This window comes from Pelobates fuscus, chromosome 2 (genome assembly GCF_036172605.1).
Source record: "Pelobates fuscus isolate aPelFus1 chromosome 2, aPelFus1.pri, whole genome shotgun sequence".
Lineage (NCBI taxonomy): Eukaryota > Metazoa > Chordata > Amphibia > Anura > Pelobatidae > Pelobates > Pelobates fuscus.
The window spans coordinates 181,952,417-181,974,386 of NC_086318.1; the positions used below are offsets into that span (position 1 = coordinate 181,952,417).

General features: G+C 42.9%; 1 protein-coding gene across 1 annotated transcript in view; it reads left to right on the top strand.

Annotated features, from left to right (window-relative positions):
* Nucleotides 1–21,970, top strand: part of LOC134586245 (CD109 antigen-like) — a 368,983-nt gene that overhangs the window by 250,996 nt on the left and 96,017 nt on the right. The window lies entirely within an intron of this gene.

Consider the following 21,970-nt stretch of genomic DNA (forward strand, 5'->3'; position numbering starts at 1 on the left):
GGTGGTGGGAGAGAGGAATTACTTGAGAATATTGTGTCAGCATCTAGACACCATTGATTTGCATCTAGTTTAGTACTCCCCTGTTATTTTACAGTACCCCTTCCATTGCTGCCCAGTTACATGTTTTTAATATTTTGCAGACATGCCCCGATGAGGGTTCTAGCTATTTTCCTGCTGGCTGCAAAGTACTACCAGTGGGAAAATTGTTCAGATTTTTTAAAATCTGAGTTGAAGCCTCCAGGTATGGCGTTAAATCAGCCCAAATTTTTAGCTGTCCTGGTGCATTGGATCCTGCAGAAATCCAGATCAAATTCAGCCTTGTTCAGGTTGATAAACATTGATAAATTCCATCAATAGAGTCCTCTATGCTGGAATTAACATAAGTTTAAAAAAACTCTTTAATTGTCATGGATGAGCATATCCATTAGGCAAATAAGGCGTTCACTTAGGGTGGCCGGCCTCTGGAAATGCCCATGGGAAGATTCCTTGTGGACTGGTGTGCTGGTGTACTGCCCTGCTGCTATCTGAACTGGTGTGCTGGGCGGGCGGCTCTGTAGCCAACTCCCCCAGCACAGCGAGTCACCTGCTTGGCTCCCTCTGCTGCCGATTATCTGCTAGTTTGCTTTAACCCCAGCACCTGAGCAGAGCATTTTGCTTCCTGCAGGCAGGGGAAGCCGGGACATGACCTGGTATCCTGGCTGCCTCCTGCCTGTTAACATTGGAAACATGGTGAAGGGAGCAGGAAGTAGCCTGTGCTCAGAGTGCACAGCTCTCCTGCTCCCCCAGCAGAAAGAACACTTCCTGCATGTTGGATCCCTTCTCCACAGAACCCAGGTATGGCATATAGAGGCTAAATATGAATAGTTGAAAATTGGTGTGTGTGTGTTAAATTGCTGTGTTTGTGTGTGTATATAAAGTGTGACTTTATGTAAAGTGGTGTGAGTTTGTGTTTGAGTGACATTGTGTGTGTGTTAGTGAGAATGTGTAAGTGACACTGTGTGCGTGTGTGTGTTAGTGCGAGTGTGTAAGTGACACTGTGTATGTCAGTGAGAGTGTGTGTTAGTGAGAGTGTGTGACACTGTGTGTGGTAGTGAGTTTGTGTTAGTGAGAATGTGTAAGTGACTCTGTGTATGTCAGTGAGAGTGTGCAAGCGACAGTGTGTATGTCTGTGAGAGTGTGTTATTGAGAGCGTGTAAGTGACACTGTGTGTGTGTTAGTGAGAGTGTGCGAGTGACAATGTGTATGTCAGTGAGAATGTGTATGAGAGTTAGAGTGTGTAAGTAACACTGTGTATGTCAGTGAGAGAGTGTGTGTACGTTATTGAGACTGTGTGTGTGTTAGAGTGTGTGACACTGTGTATGTCAGTGAGTGTGTGTGTGTGTTAGTGAGAGTGTGTCTCTTTCTTTCCCTAAATGTGTGCTCACTATGTCTCCCTCCTAAAATGTCTCCCAGTCTCTATATCCTTTCCCTAAATGTCTCCCCAGACTGTTCTTTCTCGCCATGCGTCTGCTTTCACTTAAAAGGACACTATGGGCACCCAGACCACTTCAGCTCATTGAAGTGATCTGGGTGCGCTGTCTCAGGGCCCTTACACAAAACCCCATAGGAAAGTATTGTATATGGGAAAATCCTAATGTGAGCGTAGCCATTGAAAAACAAAGGCGGACCCGAGCCAGTGCCGAAAGACATCGGCGCTTAACCCCAAGGGAGGGGGAGCGCTTAACAGCAGGGGAGGCTATAATGAACTTGTTTTCCTGGCACTATAGTTTCCCTTTAATATCTACTCAGTGTATTGCTTTCCCTAAATGTCTATTCACTGCAATTCAGAGTTTAGTGAATAAACCTCTGAGGAAATTTGGTTGCATTCATGAGGGGGCAGCAAAATGGGCGGCAAGAATCATTGCACCGGCCCTGAGCAAATCTAAAACTAGGGACAGGGGCATACTATTGAGTTAGGAATACAGTTTGATTTCCTAATGTTATACTGTTCCTTTAGACCGGTGGCGCTCAAAACCGTTACGGAGTTCCATGCCACCACAGCGGCTTTAAAGCCCATTTAAAGCAGAATGGCATGGAATTCCCTAAGGCGTTACAATTGACAAATTGTTGACAAATTGTTTAACAATTGACAAATTGTTTAAAATAAAGAATAGTGTTTTAGTTCCATGGGAACTATGTGGCCTGTGTGCTTTGTTTAGGGATCCCAGTAGCAGAGGCTTTGGTCCTGCTGGCTGGCTGTTTGGTCCCTAGTTCCTGGAACAAGTTATATTTAAGCCTGAGAGCCACAAGTGACTTTGTAAAGGTGTTCTTTGGTTTCTGAACATCTGCCTTCTACTCAGTTCAGGATCCAATGCAGAACATTTTGCCTAGGGAGGCCTATAAGCTGTGAGAGCCATGGTTTTCAGACAATTACTGACAACTCACTGGGAGAAATATTTTAGAAAGGCATGTTTCTTTCTAAATAATTTATCTCAGTAGGTTACCAGTGATAGACTATGACAGATAGTGTAGGATGTACTATCAATCTATCACCAATACCTAAGGAATAATCTTCCACATTGATGCCAAGGCTCTAAATTTGTGTAACTGCAGATTTCATCCAGGTAAGATATTACTTGAGACCTCCATACCTCATAACAGTCCTTTAATGCTTTCTCCAAGTTTTCACATAACATTTATCTGTAGGTAATTCAAATTAGTTTGTTGATCTGGTAGAAAGTCTCTGTAAATTATATGTAGTGTATTTGGTCATTAAAGTGCAAAAATAATCAATAAAAAATTCGGAAAGAAAAAGGAAAAAATAGAAAAAAAAAAGATACACAATTTATTCAAAAAGCATACTTTTAGAATTAAATCTCAATGTCCGCAAGTAAAAGATTGCACATGAAACAGGTCTTATAGTGAGGTGTTTGATCCAACAATGTCCTTCTTTAATATTCCAAGTAATCATCATAAGTAATGGAAAAATCTCACCCATTCTAGCAACCAATAATGCTGGCTGCTATTTTCACAGTATTGCAGGAGAGAATTGTCTGTTAAACATTATGATACAGTGATCCAGTGTTACTGCATATTTTCAAGGGGGTGTATATTCCCTAACCGTACAAGGCTGTCAAAGTAAGCCATAAAACAGACACACTTGTAAGTATAATTTACTTAAAAATACAGTACATCTGGTTACTTAACAATATTATACTATATACATTTGCTATAATTTCTGAGCGATCTTCATTAGAATATTCAGGATAAAGAACACTCTACACTCCATCCAAAAAGTAAGGGTCTAAATGGACCCACAGACTTACTACACCAGAGCTAGGTCTATTAGATTGCGATTATGTATACTAATAGTTATTGAGTATTAATGCGACAAATTGGACTTCGCCGCCGGTTTTGGAGGGGCTCTTGCCCTGTGACTATGGCCCCTGGGGTGTATTGCCTTTTAAAAACTCCATTTGTGCATATTGGCACAAACACCGCTGAACCTTCTCCAGACTTCAACACTTTGACAGAAATCGAAGTGCGTTCGAATATTCGAACGCCACTTTAACTTTGAGTATTTGCATGAACGGTCCCCATTCCTGCATTCAAATGGAACTTAGTATTTTAACTAATGGAAATAGACTGGCCGCATAGCCAAATTCAAATATGACTTCCACAAAACGTTTGAACACCTGCTCTGATCAGGGTTATTTTTGGAAATGTTGTCTATCCAGATCAGGGCTATCCAGGGATGTATAATGTGGGGATACGTGGTGTTTTGGGGTGTTTTCTGTGTTTTGTGTAAACATTGATATTTTCTGCCTGTGGATAATTAGGATATTCCATTAGGTAGCTTAATTATATCGCAGGCAGAGGGGAGGGACTTGCTGACTGTATGTGGGAGTGTTACTGTGTTAATTATTGCTTCTGTCGGTTTTGTGACTTTGTGTCCTGTGCAAAATAAATGCCTTTGTGCTCATTAAAACAGACCTTCTTACCCTCAACTCGCAGCCTCGTCTTGTGTTGTAGGGGACAGCTATAACTGCTATATCACTGCTAGCTCTTGTAAGAGCTCTCTTCAGCTATACATATATACTCTCCTGGAGGAGAGGTCCTTCCCACGTGGTCCTGGATCCAGAGGTTGAACCAGGGTGGGAAGGAGACGGCGAGACCCCAACCAAGCTACGGCGGTTCGTGGAGTCTGCAGTGGCTATGATGTCTGGTGCGGTGCTGATGGCCCTTGGTAAGCGCTAGGAGCATCCATCGGCGGAGGTATCCGTTACAATTAATATAAGGGAGATTTCCTTCATGTTGCCAGTCACCATGTTGCAAGTGAAAGCTTGTTTCCTGTTTTTCAAAAGTGGTTGAATACAGAACTTCATGGCTCTTTCCTTTTCTCCCTTTGACACTCGGGAGCGTGTGAATTTTTTTGGAGTCGAATCTAATCGTATTCTATCCTGTAACCTTCTTTCAGGATAGATAGAACCCAGGAATCTGTTATGTTCTTGACCCAGGATAGAAGAGTTGAAAAGTCTGCCTCCTATAATTCCTGGCTGGACCTTCAAATGTTTAGAAATTCTTACTAGGAGGTCTGGATTCTCTACTTCTAGTTGATTTTGGTGTGTTAGATTGATAGTTCATCCAATTAGATTTTCTGGCACACTCTCTTACTGGTATGTACGATTTACTGTCATGAAAGGAACAGTCTCTGAATCGTCTATCTTTCCATGGTGATGAACCAAATCTCCTGAGGAAGGAAAGCCTTTTTCCCATATGCACCTTGGTGGATAGCATCCTTAAGCACTTTTCCAAGCAGCAGATCACCTTGAAAAGGGAAAGGCCTAAGATGCATAGTCTGTTCCCCAAGAACGCAGCCATAAGGCTCTTCTTGAGGCTACAGAGAGCCATGCTTTTTGCCACCATTTTGGTCACATCCAAAGAAGCCTCATAACAGAATTCAGTAGCCAATTTCAGATCTTTGAGACTGTCAATCAGGTGTTTTCTACTTGTTATATCCTCCTCCAAGTTTTCTAGCCAAACGTTTAAAGCTCGGAACAACATAGTTAGAGTGACTGCTGGATGTAATGCAGAACCAAGAGCCAAATAAGCTTTTATGAGCTCTGCATCCAAACGCTCCAGAAGCTCTCTTAAATACGCCATGGAGTCTATAGGAAGGGTGGTTCTTTTTGCCATATGGATTACTGTGGCATCAATCTTAGGAACTGTATTCCAAGACTTACCGTCCTCTGTAGCACAAGGGTATATTTTAGATATTTTACTTTTCTTGTATAGCTTTTCTTTATGTTTTTTTCCATTCTTCATAAATAACATCCTTTATAGCTTGATGAACTGGATATGAAGCTCTGTTAGATTTTAAATCTTCAAAGTATATGTCTGATTCCCTTTTATTATATATTTCTTCAGGAGTTCTTATGGTTTCTCTCATCAGTTTAATTAGGTTATCCACTGATCTAGGGTCTAAGGATTTTGAGCAGGTTATTTCCTCTTCTTCTTCTTCCGATACTTCTTCCATTCTATCCGAATTCTCTTCAAAGTCTGAAGATAGATTATCAATTCTCAGCCGCTTGGGAGAAACACATTTATTTGTTGTTGACTTACATCCTTCTGCTACAGCTTCTGAGATCCATTTTTCTAAATCTTCTTGGGGAGAATGTCTTCTCTCTATCTCTTCAGCTTCATCTGCTAAGCATGATTTGCAAAGATTTTTCCCATAAGGCACCACTTGGTTACAGTATTTGCATCTGTTTCTTTTCCTTGTATTTTCTCTGAGAGTCATCTTAGGCTTTACTTGAGCTGTAAGAGAGGCCAATATAAATATATCTTATAGGCCCATAGTAGCACTCTCCCCCCCCCCCCCCCCCCCTACAGAAAAATATTTTTTGAGGCTCATCTATGTCTTCTAGATCTTGAGGCAGAGAGAGAAGCCATCTAATAAGAAGTAAAGAATAAGAAAATTAAGATTAAAATAAATGTATAGCTTAAATTTCCTTGAATGAGGAATACAAAGAATACCTTAAACCAGAAGACTTCAGGCCTGGGTAGTGAAATAGGGTAAATCCTGATGATTTCTTATTTCAAATAGTTGTTTTTAGGATTAACAGTATAAGAATACTATGGTTTTAATTTCCCGATAAATTAGAATTTGCCATGTCTCTTTAACCCCTTAAGGACCAAACTTCTGGATTAAAAGGGAATCATGACAGGTCACACGTCATGTGTCCTTAAGGGGTTAAGCTAAAAAAAAATGTGGCCAGAATTTGTAATAAAGTAACTAGACCAAACAAATCAAAATAACTTATTTGGAACACTGTGGGTTGCCTACCTTTGAAAATGGTATGTTATAATGGTAGATTTAAAAAAAAAAAAATTGTTAACCAGGCTGCCATGCCGTTTCCAAGGCAACACAGGGCATCTTGCCTAATTTCAATGTACAAAGGCTAAAAATGAGCATGTCCCATGTTTTGCAGTCTAACTCTCCAAAACTGTATGTGGGGAGATATTGACGTACTCACTAGACAACGCTGAATACAAATTAGTGATAAATAAACAGTGAAAGTGTAGTGAAACTATGAAACCCTAAATTGGCTAGGATGTGTGACTAAGTTACTACTAAAAATAGTGGACATACCTGGGTTGTCTACCCTTGCAAATGGTATGGTGGTAATTTTCATTCTTGGTTTGCCACACTGTCTCAAAGGCATCATAGGCCCAACAAAACAATCTGGCAAAATTCAAAATGCAAAAGCTGAAATGTGCAAGCCAGCTATTTCTCTATGTAAATCTCCAAAAGCCCATAAACCTGTACATGTGGGGCACATCTGTACTCGCAAGACATTGCTAAACGCTAATGTAAGCGCAATAAAACATATAAGGACAATAATATTGTCAGTAAAAGTGCAGTGTTTGGGTGAGCAAATCTTTGCATATGAAGTTGCAGGCTTTTCATCGTCCACATTTATATATGCCTGCTAATTTAATAAATAACCAATGTATAGAAGGTGGAGGTTTTTGAAAGTGACTATGCACTAAGATGTCTTTCAGGTTTTTGCCCCTCCTTGCTGTTATGGAGGCGAATGGCGGGATTACATCCTTCAGATGTTCATCCTGCCTGAGGAGAGGCCAAAACCTTTTCATGATAGCTTTGACTTTTTCCCAACCAGCGTCATATGTGGCTACACATCTAAGCTACTTATGGTCTGATTGTGTGTAGTTGTTCAATGTATCCACTCATGGAAGAGATACATTGACGACATCTTCATCATCTGGACAGGCTGTAGTGAGGACTTCCTCCTGTATGTACAGCAATTAAATATCAACTTGAATTTAACCTAAGGTTTACCACAGAAGTGGAGATTCGTGTGTAGTTGATAGGGTGAGTGTTTTCTTTCCTGTTAGGAGGGCTATGTGGTAGGTTTTTTTTAAAAAAACATTTGTTTGGATAGCCTTTTGCTTTAAACATGGAGCGTAATTACTTCGCTCGATTTTTAAAATCCTCCATGTCAGAGCAATTTCTCCTGAGTCTTAGGTACTGTTCTGGTACCTATGACTACAGGTATCAGGGTTAGATCAAGAAAGTTAAGGGACGGATCTCCACTTCTGTGGTAAACCTTAGGTTCAATTCAAGTTGATATTTCATTGCTGTACATACAGGAGGAAGTCCTCACTACAGCCTGTCCAGATGATGAAGATGTCGTCAATGTATCTCTTCCATGAGTGGATACATTGAACAAAATCATTAAAGGGGTCAGAGAACAATTGTGACAATTTTGTACCTGTGTAGGCAGAAATATCTAGATGCATTTAAGAGTATCTAGAAGATATACACTGTTCATGATAACAGTCAAGGGTTTATTATCCACACATTTTTAGAGGTAATTGCTCACCACTCCCCAGCTGGTAATCTTAGAACAATTGTATCGTTTTTCATTTGTATGCACAGCAATAAATGTATTTTCCCATTTGGATACATTGTGCTTAATAAGTTCCCTGGAAGATTTACGGTGGTTTATCCTACCGAGTTATTGTAGATATATTGGTTAGCTCTGTTTATTAAGAGCTGGCTATTTATCTACCAGTTTGGAATCCCTCATTCTTGCTGAGTCTTGCATCCCCTTCTCTTTTTTCTTTGATATCGTGTGTGTATTTAGCAGTCTCTGTGTGTATGTATTGGATGTATGTTTTGCATTTGTAGGAGGAACCAATAAATATACCGTATATACTCGAGTATAAGCCGACCCGAATATAAGCCGAGGCCCCTAATTTTACCCCAAAAAACTGGGAAAACTTATTGACTCGAGTATAAGACTAGGGTGGGAAATGCAGCAGCTACTGGTAAATCTCTTAATAAAATTAGATCCTAAAAAAATTATATTAATTGAATATTTATTTGCAGTGTGTGTATGAATGCAGTGTGTGTGTATGAATGCAGTGTGTGTGTGTGTATGAATGCAGTGTGTGTGTGTGTATGAGTGCAGTGTGTGTGTGTGTATGAGTGCAGTGTGTGTGTGTGTATGAGTGCAGTGTGTGTCTGAGTGCAGTGTGTGTGTGTGTCTGAGTGCAGTGTGTGTGTGTATGAGTGCAGTGTGTGTGTATGAATGCAGTGTGTGTGTGTGTATGAATGTGGTGTGTGTATATGAGTGCAGTGTGTATATGAGTGCAGTGTGTATATGAGTGCAGTGTGTGTGTATGAATGTGGTGTGTGTATATGAGTGCAGTGTGTGTGTGTGATGCAGTGTGTGAATGAATGCAGTGTGTGTGTGTATGAATGCAGTATGGGTGTGTGTGTGTGTGTATTAGTGCAGTGTGTATGAATGTAGTGTTTGAATGTGTGATGCAGAGCCTTGGTGGGGGTGGGCATTTTTATTATTTTTTTTATTATTTTAATACTAATTGTTTTTTTTGTTATATTATTTTTTTTATTATTATTTTTTTATTATGTTTTAATATGTTTTCATTATTATTATTATTAATACTTTTATTACATTTGTATTATTATTATTAATATCTGTATTATTATTTTTGTCCCCCCTCCCTGCTTGCTAGCTGGCCAGGGAGGGGGGCTCCTTCCCTGGTGGTCTAGTGGCATTGGCAGTTCAGTGGGGGGGAGAGGGGGCTGGCAGAGCTGTAACTTACCTGTCCTGCAGCTCCTGTCAGCTTCCTCCTCCTCCGCGCGGTCTGTGCAGCTCCCTCTGTCAGCTCACACTGTAAGTCTCGCGAGAGCCGCGGCTCTCGCGAGATTTACACTGGGAGCTGACCGAGGTGCTGAACGGACGGCGAGGAGGAGGAGGAAGCTGACAGGAGCTGCAGAACAGGTAAGTTACAGCTCTGCCAGCCCCCTCTCCCCCCAGTCTGTATTATGGCAATGCAAATTGCCATAATACAGACTATTGACTCGAGTATAAGCCGAGTTCCGGTTTTTCAGCACAAAAAATGTGCTGAAAAACTCGGCTTATACTCGAGTATATACGGTAAGCTTAATTTAGTGATAATTAAATTTTTATTTCTGTAAATGGTTGTGTAGGCACAGCCCCATTGCACTGCTTTGCCCAGGGGCCTATAATACTGGTATAGTACTCTGACCTTTCCCTATAGAGGAAATGCTGACTGGCCAACACAGTGTTTGGCTCTACCCCCACCTACTTCCTATAGTAAAGCATTAGATTTACTGAGATTGTCAATTCTTATGATGTCAGCCAAGGAGGCAGATCTAGGGTAGGGCCAGCTCCAGCAAAACCATGGAAAAAGGTGAGAACTTAAGGAGGTGGAGGGGGGAGGGGGGAGGGGAAGAGCAGGGGCCTAAATAGTGTTTTTAACACAATAGGGTCAGAAATAAACATTTGTGTTCCTGACTCTATAGTGTTCCTTTAAACATAAACATAGATGTGATTCAATAAGGTGTATGCTAAAAAGGAACAACCCTTAACAGCCACTTAATTGGTTAACTGTTCAAGTATTGAACTCTATAAACAAGCTGATAGCAAAATTTTTCATGTGCCTCACCACAAACAAATCACATCTAAATAAAGCAAAAACCCAAAAGGAAAACAAATACAGAAATATTATAATATAAATAAACATCTCAACAGAAATTACATTTTTAAGAAGCAAATACATAAAGAATTATAAACCCCCAAATAAAATAACATTATAACAATTAATACATGAAAAACATATATGCAAAATTAAAACAGCAAAGGAACTATAAATGAAAACCAAAAATAAATCCATGGATGTGCATAATCCAATTATTGTCACATGTAACAAATTGCAACAAAGACTGAGCTTAACCCCTTAAGTATCCTAGTCTGCATATAAGAAAAGTCGAAAAATAGTCGATTTGGACTAGAGATATGTTAGAGTCCTACTTATATCTCCCCCCCTATTTTTACATTTCACAATTTGAATGTCCTGTATTTGGAGGTAATGAATTACCAATTACCATTACATTCTCTAAAATGACGAGCTACAGGGGGTAGGGGTGTTAATTTGGATTCATATTGTCCATTATAGAATTAATGTACTCCTGCATATTATTTTTAAACATTTTTTTTGTCTGTCTTATAAATTGCTTCTTGCAACATGTGCAGGTAAACAAATATATAACATTTATAGTGTTACAATTATTGTAATCATTTTTTTGTTATATAATATTCCTGTACTTGAACTGCTAAAGCTATTACTCACCAACATATGGGCACTGTGGCGGAACCAACCTCGCCACTTCGAACTGGAGAATCCTGGTTGCCCGCCTCTTACCTGCTGACTATGGCCCCTGGTAAATTTGTACTGTGGAATGCAATATTTGGGCATGTGATATTTTATATTGCTGCTACTGGGCCATCCGTGGACATATTGGGACTTTTTGGGATAATGTCCCTTTAAGACTGTGTAGCATATTGCAGTAGTACTGTCTTTTAAATTGTATATGTGTATGCAGCATTCAGCTGATAGTTCGGTAGAATCACTCCATGCATTATATTGAGTGAAACTACCGAACAGCCAGACCACCCAGGAATAAGTGTACCTCCAATTACCGTTTGCAACAATGTTGCAAACGGGTAATTGGCAATCAGTGCAGTGTGGTCTTTGTCCTCTGGGTGGCCGCCATTCGGGAAACAAACACGTGGCGGCGGCCATCTTAAACTCCCGAACAGCGGTGTTTTGCCGTCGAGTGTCTGGAACTAAAATTGGACACTCGACTAGGCAAACACCGCTGAGACCTCCAGACGTCCATGAATTCGTGTAGAAACTACCAAATGGCCCGCCGTTCGGTAGAAAGCACCCCACGAACAAGGGAATTCATTCAAACCCTCCCCAGGCTCTCTAACTCAGGCAATTGGTGTGTTTTCATTCCCTTTTCTGTGACCGACTGCAGGGCCAAAATACATGGAACTATTTTCGGATACTTTTGCCATGCGGTCGGTCAAAACTTTTACCCTCCATAATTCCCGAACCCCTGGTCCGATCTGGGTGATTTTGGGATATGTGTCTCACCCAGATCTGGGCTACCAGGGAATGTAACATTTAAAGGGGTAACCCTATGTTTAGGGGTACATCCAGAAACCCAGGGAATTTGTGTCTGGAATAATGGGATTATGTGTCACACTAAGAGGAGGAGATGTGTGGGAGGTAACTGGTACATTATTGGCTGTGGTACTAATTGTTGTGGATCCCTCCCTTGCATGGGAGAATGTCTTAAAAGGAGGTTGTGTGAATAAATGTGGATTTCCTGTTTAAACCATCAAAGTGAAGTGTCGTCTCATTCTTGGGGGAGGATTTATTGTATGCTGTTCCAGTTTGACTGCTAGGAGTGTAAACCTATCCGTATGGTTTCCTATCCAACTGTCTACAGCATTCAGAGGCTTGAGAGGATTTATATGCTTCTTCGGTTTGGTGATTGTGGTGTCTGCCAGAGTGCTTGGAGTCCTCAGGAAACGCTAGGAGCATCCTTCCACGGAGGTACCCAGTCGGGGTGCCAGGCGATCCGTTACAGGCACCTTTCATACAAGGTTTAATTTTTTTTTTACAATCATAGGTTTTTCAAGATTTTTTCTCAATAGTAATACAACATACAGTCATAGTGTACCGGTAGGAATCAGTTACAGAAGTAGGTCAGTTGTCACCGAGCATTACTACTCCCCCATGGTTCCCAATTTGGGTTTGCAATAAGAGGTTCAGGTCAACAGATATCATCATATGTATTCAAAGGCGCTGTTTCTGCTTAGGTGTGTAACTGCTCTTGTGCACGGAATCTCCATGGATACTGTACATGCTAAAATCCTAGTCCAGGGTAGGGGATTGTCCGTCCTGTTCATGTTCACCAGTTTCCTGCCCCACAACTGTCACCCGGTTCGCTATTGGGTCTAGTCCCTGGGGCGTCGATGCCGGAGCATGTGGCTAGGCTGTCTTAGATTAAACCACGACTACCTGCACTTTCTGTGAGTTACCAATCCATAAAGCCTGGGAGGTAAGCATTTGTGAGGAACCACTTTGAGAGGGAGAGCAAATACATAGTAGACATCATAGATCAGAGAGGGAGGGTTGAGGGGAAAATAAGAAAGTGAGAGGGGGAAAGGGAAAGAATTGTCGCTCCACGCTACTCTGCTCTAATTCCCCTAGGAGACCACCACAGCCTGCAGTCTCCTGTCAACTTTACAGGCACAACATACTGCAGCAGGCTTTGTGTTGTCCATGCTCAAGTGATAAATCCAGGTTCTCAAGATCTCCTCATGATTCTCCAGTCTTCCTTTAGTTGTGGCAACCCCCTCCTCCAGTTGGCAGATCTCTTCTACTCTGCTTATCCAGTTTTAGAATGTCAGAGTGTCCCTTCATTTCCAGAAAGTGGGTATTAGAGAGCGTGCTGCACTTAGCAAGTGTCAGGAGAGGCATTTCTTAAATTTGGAGACTGGGAGAGTGGAGCGGTTAAGCAACATGTTCGCCGGGTACCAATTCACACCTTCGACTGCCACCTTGAGCATATGTGCATGAATTTTCTGCCAATACGAGACAATCCTCGAGCATTCCCAGAAAATGTGGAGGAGAGAACTAGGCCTTCGCATAGCCAGCACGTATCAGGACTATCCGGGAAGAATGTGTGTAGTTTTTATACCAGTGGGTGAGGATCTTATGGTTTCTCTGTAGTTCGCACAGTTTAACTGAGGTAAGTGTTGTGAGCAATTTCTTCCCATTCCTGGGTTGTCAATGTCATGTAGAGTGCATCCTTCCATAAGGATTGATATTTGAGAGGGGGATGTTTCTCAGCATCCATTAGTAGTTGATAGAGTATGGAAATACCATGATATAAAGGTTCTGCCTTTCTGCAGATGTCCTCCAGAGGCATCAGCATTCTGCTCACTTCGATCGTGTGAGATACTGATGAAATGAAGTAGCAGAGTTGATGATACCGAAATGATTTGATAGCTGTGGGTGGTCTATCTGGAAGGAGATCAGCAAGGGGAATCAACCCTGACTTGCGGCACACGGTGATCATAGGAGTCCCTCCCTAATAATTCTAATGAGCCCCCTTCCAGCACTGACAACAGTCTAAGGGTGGAGGTGAAGAAGACATGTTGAGGTGCATTAGGAGCGTATTAGGTTTCAATGGAGTAAAGCTGCAACACAATCTGGCGTTTCACGAAAAGGTATCTCCTGTCAGGATCAGTCTTCGTTTCCTGGAGGTTAAATGGGGTTGCATTGGAGAATAGGGTGGCGACTCCAGATCTCTTCGCCAGTGGGTGTGAGGCAAAATATCCGCTTGGGTATCGATGATCCCGTAGGGTAGGCTATGCACCAGATTTAAAGTGTGTTTCCTGGATCATGGCCACTGACGTGTGGAATTTCCAGAGCCTCTCAAGGAGATGAGATCAGTGCTCTGGTACGTTGAGCTCTCTAGCATTTATTGTACAGATATGCAGCATGCTAGGTAAGAAGCGTGAGCCACCATGCCCAGCTGAATGAAAAAAGGGGAGGGGCAAGTAGGGAAGGGGGAGTGAAGGGAGAGAGAAAAAAGGGGTGGTAAGGTGGTCTGGGAAGAAAGAGTAGAAATTAGAGCGTAAGCTTTGTGAGGGAGGGATAATTTCTAAAGAATAGGAACAAGAGAAGGGGGAGAAAAAAGAGCTACTAGCGTAGAAGTATGAAGAGGTGAAAAGAACACCCCTAACAAGTAACACGTCTCTACTCAGGGCAAAGGTGTCCACCAACATAAGTGAGGTGTCTGTCCCGCCAGTCCCTGAGCAGAAGGTAGAATATAGTTTCACCGAGGTGTGAAACAAATGTACGTTTGCACCTCTGGAGGATAGTGCCCAACCACCTGACAAGAGGTCAGGGGTCCGGATCACTCAACAACAAACCTAGTTTCCAAGTCAAATGGAAGTGTCTCCCACTTCCCATGCCCTAGGTCGCAAGATGTGTCGTGTCCCAATCCCAGACCCACCAATAGCTGTAGTTCCCACGGGCCTCATCAACCACCCCATCAGGTCCATCCCCACCAGCAATCAACCCCCTCCATGCCTTCTAGATGTCAGTCCTCAGAAACTGTCCCACTCCCCCACCATTCCACATTACCCCAATTGCCCCCAGCCTACAGGTTGGTGAGTAGAGTCTGGGATCTTGGGACCAGAGCAATACCTGACATGGAGAATGGGCAAGGTTACTATAGACCCATTAGAGTGGGTAAAGAGCCTCTTTCCCTAGGGGGGAAGGTTTTTGACACTGAAGATCCCTGTCTACATGAACGGCCCCTGCTGTGAGTGACACGGGAGCACCATCCATTGCAAGGGCCTTGCGATGATCATCAGGAAGAGCAGTAGGTATCGTACAGTGAATCAGTTTGTATTATAAAACATTAATAACATTAAAAACTTTATACATTTAGCAGCTATCATGGCACTGCTTCTGGGTCAGCTTTGGCTATAAAAAGGAGTACATTTATATATGTGAGTAGGGGTCATATCCCTGCATCCAGCTGTATAGTTATTAGGAATTACATTTACCATATTTCAAGCTAACTCCATTGTTGTGTAAAATCCATCAGAGATATCAGCATAAATAGTTAGCTGAGCCAACGTAATGGAACAACAGAGATGTGGCATAAAGGCTCATGTCGAGTATGAAACATACAAAATTAAGGGGGGTCACAACTGTGCGTCCTGATCTTGTATACCTATATTATTCGATGCAGTTGCAGATCCTGACAACCATGTGAGCACCAGGTAGAGAAATTAGTATCTAAAAGTAAAACAGCTAGTAGTATAAAATATTAATAACATTGAAAACTTTATATTTTTATTATCATGGCAGGGCTCCTGGGTCGGCACTAGCCAGCACTAGGGTGGACACCTGCGTCCCATAGCTAAATAGCGGCATTCTGCCGCAGAAGAAGAAAATAAAAAAATAAAAAAAGAAGGGAGGGTCAGATTATGATAGGAGACATGTCCCTGCATCCTGCTGTATAGTTATGAGCAGTTACATATACCATATATCTAGCTAATTATCTCAACTGACACATAGGACCTATACAGGATCAGAATTAACGGCATAAACAGTTGGTTAATTTATTGAAGCAATGTGAATGCGGCTTAGAGGCTAACATGTGTGTATTAAACATACAAAATTAAGGGAGGTCGCGTGTCGTTATTGCCAGTAGTTGCGGATCCCAACACCAGGAGCCAGGTAAACCAATTACAATATGGGTGGCACAAAATTCATTAAGCTGCAATCTAATCTGGTGGTATCCCACATGTGACAAAAGATACCGTATATAAGAAAAGATTAGTATTTTTTTTTTAAAGGTAAATAAATAAGAGGGAGTGGAGCAAACCTCCCAAACCTAGATGATAGATAACCGTAAAAACAATTCGGGTATCACTAGAATCCACATTTATAGGTCCTCTTTTTATTTAACCAAGTGATGCCACTTTTAGGTCTTTATGGAAATAAAGGTGGTGACAACATATTACCCAATGTGGGTTCATGTCTAGCCACTGCTTTACATCCATATTTAGTTATATTTCTAATCTTACCATCTCCAGATAGAAGAGGAAAATATATATGTATTTTTTTTTAAATTTGACAAATTTCTTTGTTTTGGGATACAGAAGGGGAAGGGGTTAAAAGTCATTAATGCCAAAATACACTTTCTGTAACACATTGAAACAACATTTTGCAACACATTGACACTAACATTTTGTCAAACACTGTCTTGTGTTATGGGGAGGGGGTACAGAAAACAGAGGGGAAGGGGTAAAGGATAGTTGTGCTTCCATCCCTCAGACCTCTTGCGACGAAGGTCAGTCCTGCACCACACGTGAGTTTTATGCCATTTGTGTTGTGGGGTTGCTTGGCCCGTGGCATCTTACCCACTCGTGGTGTCTGTGTTATTGTGACCTATATTGTATGAGTGAACCATATGATTAATGGTTGGTGCTAGGTATCCTGCTCACCCCCTAGCTGGTATCGGGGGGTTCATGTGTTTAGTGGCATAGCTGAGGGGGTGTTGCACCTCCCCATTCTGCTTGACTGTCTGCGGTGCTCTCATTTTTAATGTCATGTGTAAATGGGTCGCCCTTGCACGGCCCGGTGGTAGGGCTTCGGGGAGTCAAGACGGTTGTATGGGTTATCTGAGGGAGTCTGGTTCAGCCTTAAGGCTCTTCTCAGTACGTATAGAGAGGAGTGTACGGTCTCTGAGCAACTACCCACTGGGGAAGAGGGGTGTTAAAGGGGTATAACTGGGGTAACCAGCATGTTTCATTTTAACCTTGAGTGTCTAGTTGCATTTCCCTGTTCCTCATTTTAACCTAGCGGAGTCACTGGTTCCCTTGTTCTCAATGTATGTCACCCACATTGCTTGTGCTCTAGTGCTTCTTTTTCCCGTTTTTGTTTGGTTACACATTAACACTTCACATTCTAGCGTTGTGGAGACTAGTGTGGCTACCTCTGACATTGTGGGAATAGTTGGGGTCTTTCATTTTTTTTGCCAGCAATGTGGTGGCCGAAGAGAGTGTGAGGAATATGATCTTAGCTATGCAATGAGGTAATCCTCTAGGTGTTTGCTTGAGTAGTATGGTTTCAATGTTGTGCTCTAATATGCACCCCGTGGCTCCCTTTAGGAGTTCTGCTATTTGTTTCCAGAAGGGTTGCACCAGTTCGCATGTCCACCAAATGTGGAGTTGGGTGCTCTCCTGTGTCAGACATCTCCAACACCTATCGCTTGTGTTCGGGTTTATTGTCTAAAGTCAGGTGGGTACCATGTACCACCTGTATAGCAGTTTCCTTGCTGCTCTACCTATGTCTCTATTCCAGTCTGTATTAAGACGCCAGGTAGGTTCCGTGTTTTGTGAGTTGAGGAGCCTGTAACTGAGTGACAGTGTTTTTTGAATTGGCTTTTGGTGGAGGCACATCTTTTCAAAGTGTGTGAGAGTGGTGTTGAATGTTGGTGGGGGGTCTGTCCCCTTGTTTTTAGTGATTATCGCTTTTAGTTGCCAATACGAGAACGTGAGTTGTGGTGGGATGTATGTTGTCTGTAGCTCTTGTAGTGTGTGCAGCCCTTGTGAGATGCTCACCTGGTATAGGTGTGATGTTGCATTTTTGCCATGATCTGGGATACATTAATTTGGTGGTGGGTAGGGTGCCTTGGGCCATAGTCTCTTGGGCGCCTACATTGATGCTGGGAGGTCTGCGACCAGGCTGCACCTGGCTTCTATCTATATCCATTGGAGGGTGTATGTAGTTGAGTGCATGGCCAGGATATTAGCTACTTGGGTTGCCTGGTAAGAGGCCTTAATGTTGGGGAATCCCAAACCACCCTTGTCGGTCGGTCTCACCAGGAGCGTTTTCAGCACCCTGGGGTGTTTTCCTCCCCAGCTAAATCTGATTAGGGTAGACTGCAGTCTTTGCAGGTAAGTCTGAGGGAGGTGTAATTGTAAGGAGCGGAACAGATATAGGATTTTTGGGAGTATTGTCATTTTATTGGCTGCTATTCGTCCCAGCCATGAGAGAACATTGTTCTGCCATGTATGTAGGGTGTGTTCCACTTCTTTGAGTTTGGTGTAGTTGGTGGCGAAAAGGTCTGTATTTCTCTTTGTCAGTTTTATGCCCAGAATCTGCATCTTTCCTGGTCTGTCTTAGTCGTATTAATGCACATGGCTTGGGTTTTAGATAGATTTAGTTGGTAATAAGATTGGTTGCAGTATTTCTGAATTTCTCTATGTAAATTTGGGAGTGATATTGTCAGGTTGGAAAGTGTGAGGAGGATGTCATCCGCGAATAGGTTCAATGTGTATTCTTTGGTGATCACTTGCACATTTCAGTTATTACAGATAGCTATGGCCAACAGTTCCAGAGCCAGCACGTTGGGTAGTGGGGAGAGGGGGCAGCCCTGTCGGGTGCCGTTGGTGATTGTGAATGTGTTTGAGCTGAATCCTTTGTTTAGGACAGCAGCCAAGGGTGATAATATGGAATTCGGGCAGCAGAGAGCCACGCGTTGTGGCGAAGTTAAGGGCTTGCGCTATTTAGGGGCTTAAAGTGGTTTTGAAGGTGGCATAGTACAGATTTGTGAGGCCATCTGGGACTGGGGCTTTCCCTTTTGGCATGGATTCAATAAGTCGTGTTACCTCTTGGGTTGTGATAGGGTCTGTGAGATGGGCTTTTTGGTGATCTTTGAGCTTGGGCAAATCAATCTTGTTCAAGTTGTATTGTGGCTTGCATCGGTTGTGCGATTGAACGATTGTCCTTCAAGTTATAAAGGGAACTATAGTAGCTCGTAAATGTGTTGCAGATTTGTGTGGGTTGTAACTTTTTTTGGCCAGAGGAGGTCAGAAGGTAGGGGAGTTTGGTTTGGGCTTGTCTGTCTCTAAACCTCTGGGACAGTGCTTTACTAGCTCTGTTCCCTGGAACAAAAGTTGTGGCTTTTAATTGTTTTGATTGCGTAGCTTGCTTTTTGGAAGTTTGTGGCGTTGATGTGCTTTTGTAATTCGGTTATCTCGTCTTGTGTGCTTTTGGAGGTGGTGATTTGGTTGGCTCTGTGGAGGTAGTGCAGCTTTTTTAGATTCTGGATATGTGCGGTGTGAAATGTTCTCTTAACGTAGGAGGCTCTGCATATTAACAGACCCCTAATCACTGGTTTGTGGGCCAGCCATAGGGTCATTGGGGGATATGTCTTTGGTGTCGTTAGTATTGAGGTAGGCTTGCAGGTCCTGCTGTAACGTTTGGACAAACTGGGGGTCGTTTAGGAGTTGTTCGTTCAGTCTCCAGGGGCTGCGGTTTTTGTAGTTGTAGTGGTCTGTAATTGTAAGTGTCACTGAGCTGTGGTCTGACCAGGTGGAGGTCCCTATATCACATGTTTTCACTCAGTTTAGATGTGTTCCCTGCAGTAGAAAGCCGTCTATCCTAGAATACGTGTTGTGTACCTGTGAGAAGTGAGTGTATTCCCTGTCTTGTGGGTGCAGTGTTCGCCAGACGTCGTAAAGTCTGAATGTGTGTAAGAGCTTGGTCAGAGATCTACATGGTTTGTAAAGTGTTTTAGCTCTGTGCGACGAGTGCTTCACTGTCGAGTCCATCAGAGGGTCTTGGAACTGGTTAAAGTCTCTGCAGAGGATAGTAGTGCCTGTCTGCAGCTGTGCTATAAGTGTCAGTAGGTTGCGGAGGAAACCTCCTTGGTTTACATTGGTTAGATATGCTTTTACAATAGTGTAAGTGGAGTTCTTTATGGTGCAAATCAGAATAAGGTACCTGCCTTGTGGGTCTTGTTTTACCGTTATTTTCTCATATGCCTAATGGTGGCTGAGGAGGATGGAGACTCCTTTGCTTTTTGTAAGGACTGTAGCGTGTTATTGGTGGGGGTAAAGTGTTTTCCCCAGTACAGGGTTGGAGTTTATTTGAAAGTGCGTTTCCTGTAGGAAAACTATGTCGGCTTGTGCGGTTTTGAGTTCTCTGAGTAGAATGTGCCTCTTGTGTGGGTTATTCAGCCCCCTGACATTGTGTGTATAGATTTTCATATAATGGTCAGTTTGGGGCTTCATGCTGGTCTGGCGCTGTGATCTATCACTAGTGAGTGTGGATGCCATGATGGCGTGGGGGCTTTACGTTGGGGAGGGCCCCCCCTTCTCTGACTGTTAGGACCGGGGGAAGAGGGGTTGCTTAGTCGCTGCAGTTATCGTCTGGTGCGGCTGGCACTTTGGCTCTCTGCTGTTAGGCCACGTCCTATACCAATCAGTGAGTGACACTGGTTTTAAGTTTAATGGTCGCTAGGACCAGGTTTCCCGTTCCCAGGTGTATGACTAGGTTGCCATCATTTTTCCTCCATCCCGTCCCAAACCCACCACATTTTTAGTACATCAGACCCTTATGCAAGGATACATCTAGACATGTGCCGCATGGTACATATTGTCGAGCTTGGCCAGAGCTACTTAATGCCAGTCCTCATACGTTTGTACCCGGCAATGTCTTACTCACAGTCCTGAAGTTGGAGATTGCAATCTCATCGTCATGCCGCTGGTGCGGGGGAGTACCCCGGTTTGCTCATCGATCGGGCCGTGAAGTGTTCCGCTTCTGTTTAGCCGTTCTCCATTCCCTCTGCATCCTGGCGCCTTGGGCCTATCCCGTCAGGGCACTTGGCTCCACTATGCCCACATGTGGAGAAGATCTGTGCTCTCCTGGAGAGAAGGTACAGTGTGTATCTTGCCTCCTTTGGTGATCAGTAGTTTAACTGGGTACCCTCATCGGTATGGAATGGAGTCCTGTTGTAGTGTCTCCGTGACATTCCGGTATGTTCTCTGGTGCCTCAAGGTTTCCGCTGAGAAAATCATGATATCTTTAAACTTAGATGGTAGATCTCTCTTGGCGCAGTGAGTCATCATGATGAGTTCCTTCATGTGGAAGAAGTGTACTCGCATGAGCCATCTCTAGGGGCAGTTGGTGAGAGATGAGTTAGTCTGGCTACTCCATGAATCCTATCGAGGACTAACATGTCCACTGGTATGTCAGGTAGTATGGAGTGGAAGAACTCCATTGCATATGCGGTGAGCTCTGGCTGTGGGACGTCTTCAGGGATACCCCTCAGCTAGAGGTTGTTCTGATGGGAACGATCCTCCAAGTCCATCAGCTTATTTTCATACCTCTCCATTCTGCTCTCCATATCCTCCACTTTGTCTGCCATGGAGTTGTGGGCCATAGACACCTCCTCCTATTTACACTCCAAGTGTGAGGTCCGGCTCCCCAGGTCCACAATGTCTTTTCTCAGCTCCTCGATTGCCTTCTTCACTGTCGCCTGCATTTTGACCGCCACATCATCTAGCATACGTTGCAAGATTGCCGTGGTCACCATGCTGCCTTCTGCGTGGTTGCTGTCCGCATTGAAATCGGTGCCATCTTGGGCCTGCTGGTTTGAGGTTTTGTGGGACGGCGTGTTGGCAGCGAAAAAGGTCATCTTGTCTTTAGCATCCGTCGCTTTCTTTGACCGATGCTGCGACATCTCAGGGGTAAGTTGCGGTCCGCGTTAGTGCAGATAAATGCTTTTAATATGCTTTTTCGAGAGTCGCCACGACGGAACTCGCTCAATCCACGTCCATCTGGCACGAGCTCCGGCCACAACCCCTGGAAAATATTTCTTTAATATCCTTTTAATTGAATAGTACTGAGGGCTGAAGCTTGTCTCACACACCCAGGGACATAATCCCTCCTCTGCCTTGCAAAATACAAATATTTTTATTTTATTATCTCTAGGGATCAAACTAGCAGATCCAATTATTATTGGTTGCTCCTGAACTGGTTACTTCATAAATCCATGGTTCTCTTTCGAGATTTTAAATACAACGTTCTTGAAAGAGTCCTGAAGAAGCTTTCCAACATATTTTCTGCAAATAAGTCTCTTTTTAAGAGCACATGACTCCCTTATAAAACCCTCAAAGTTAAATTTCTCCAAATATGAAGAAATTGATTTGTATATATAGCCCTATTAGTATGTGGAGGGTAA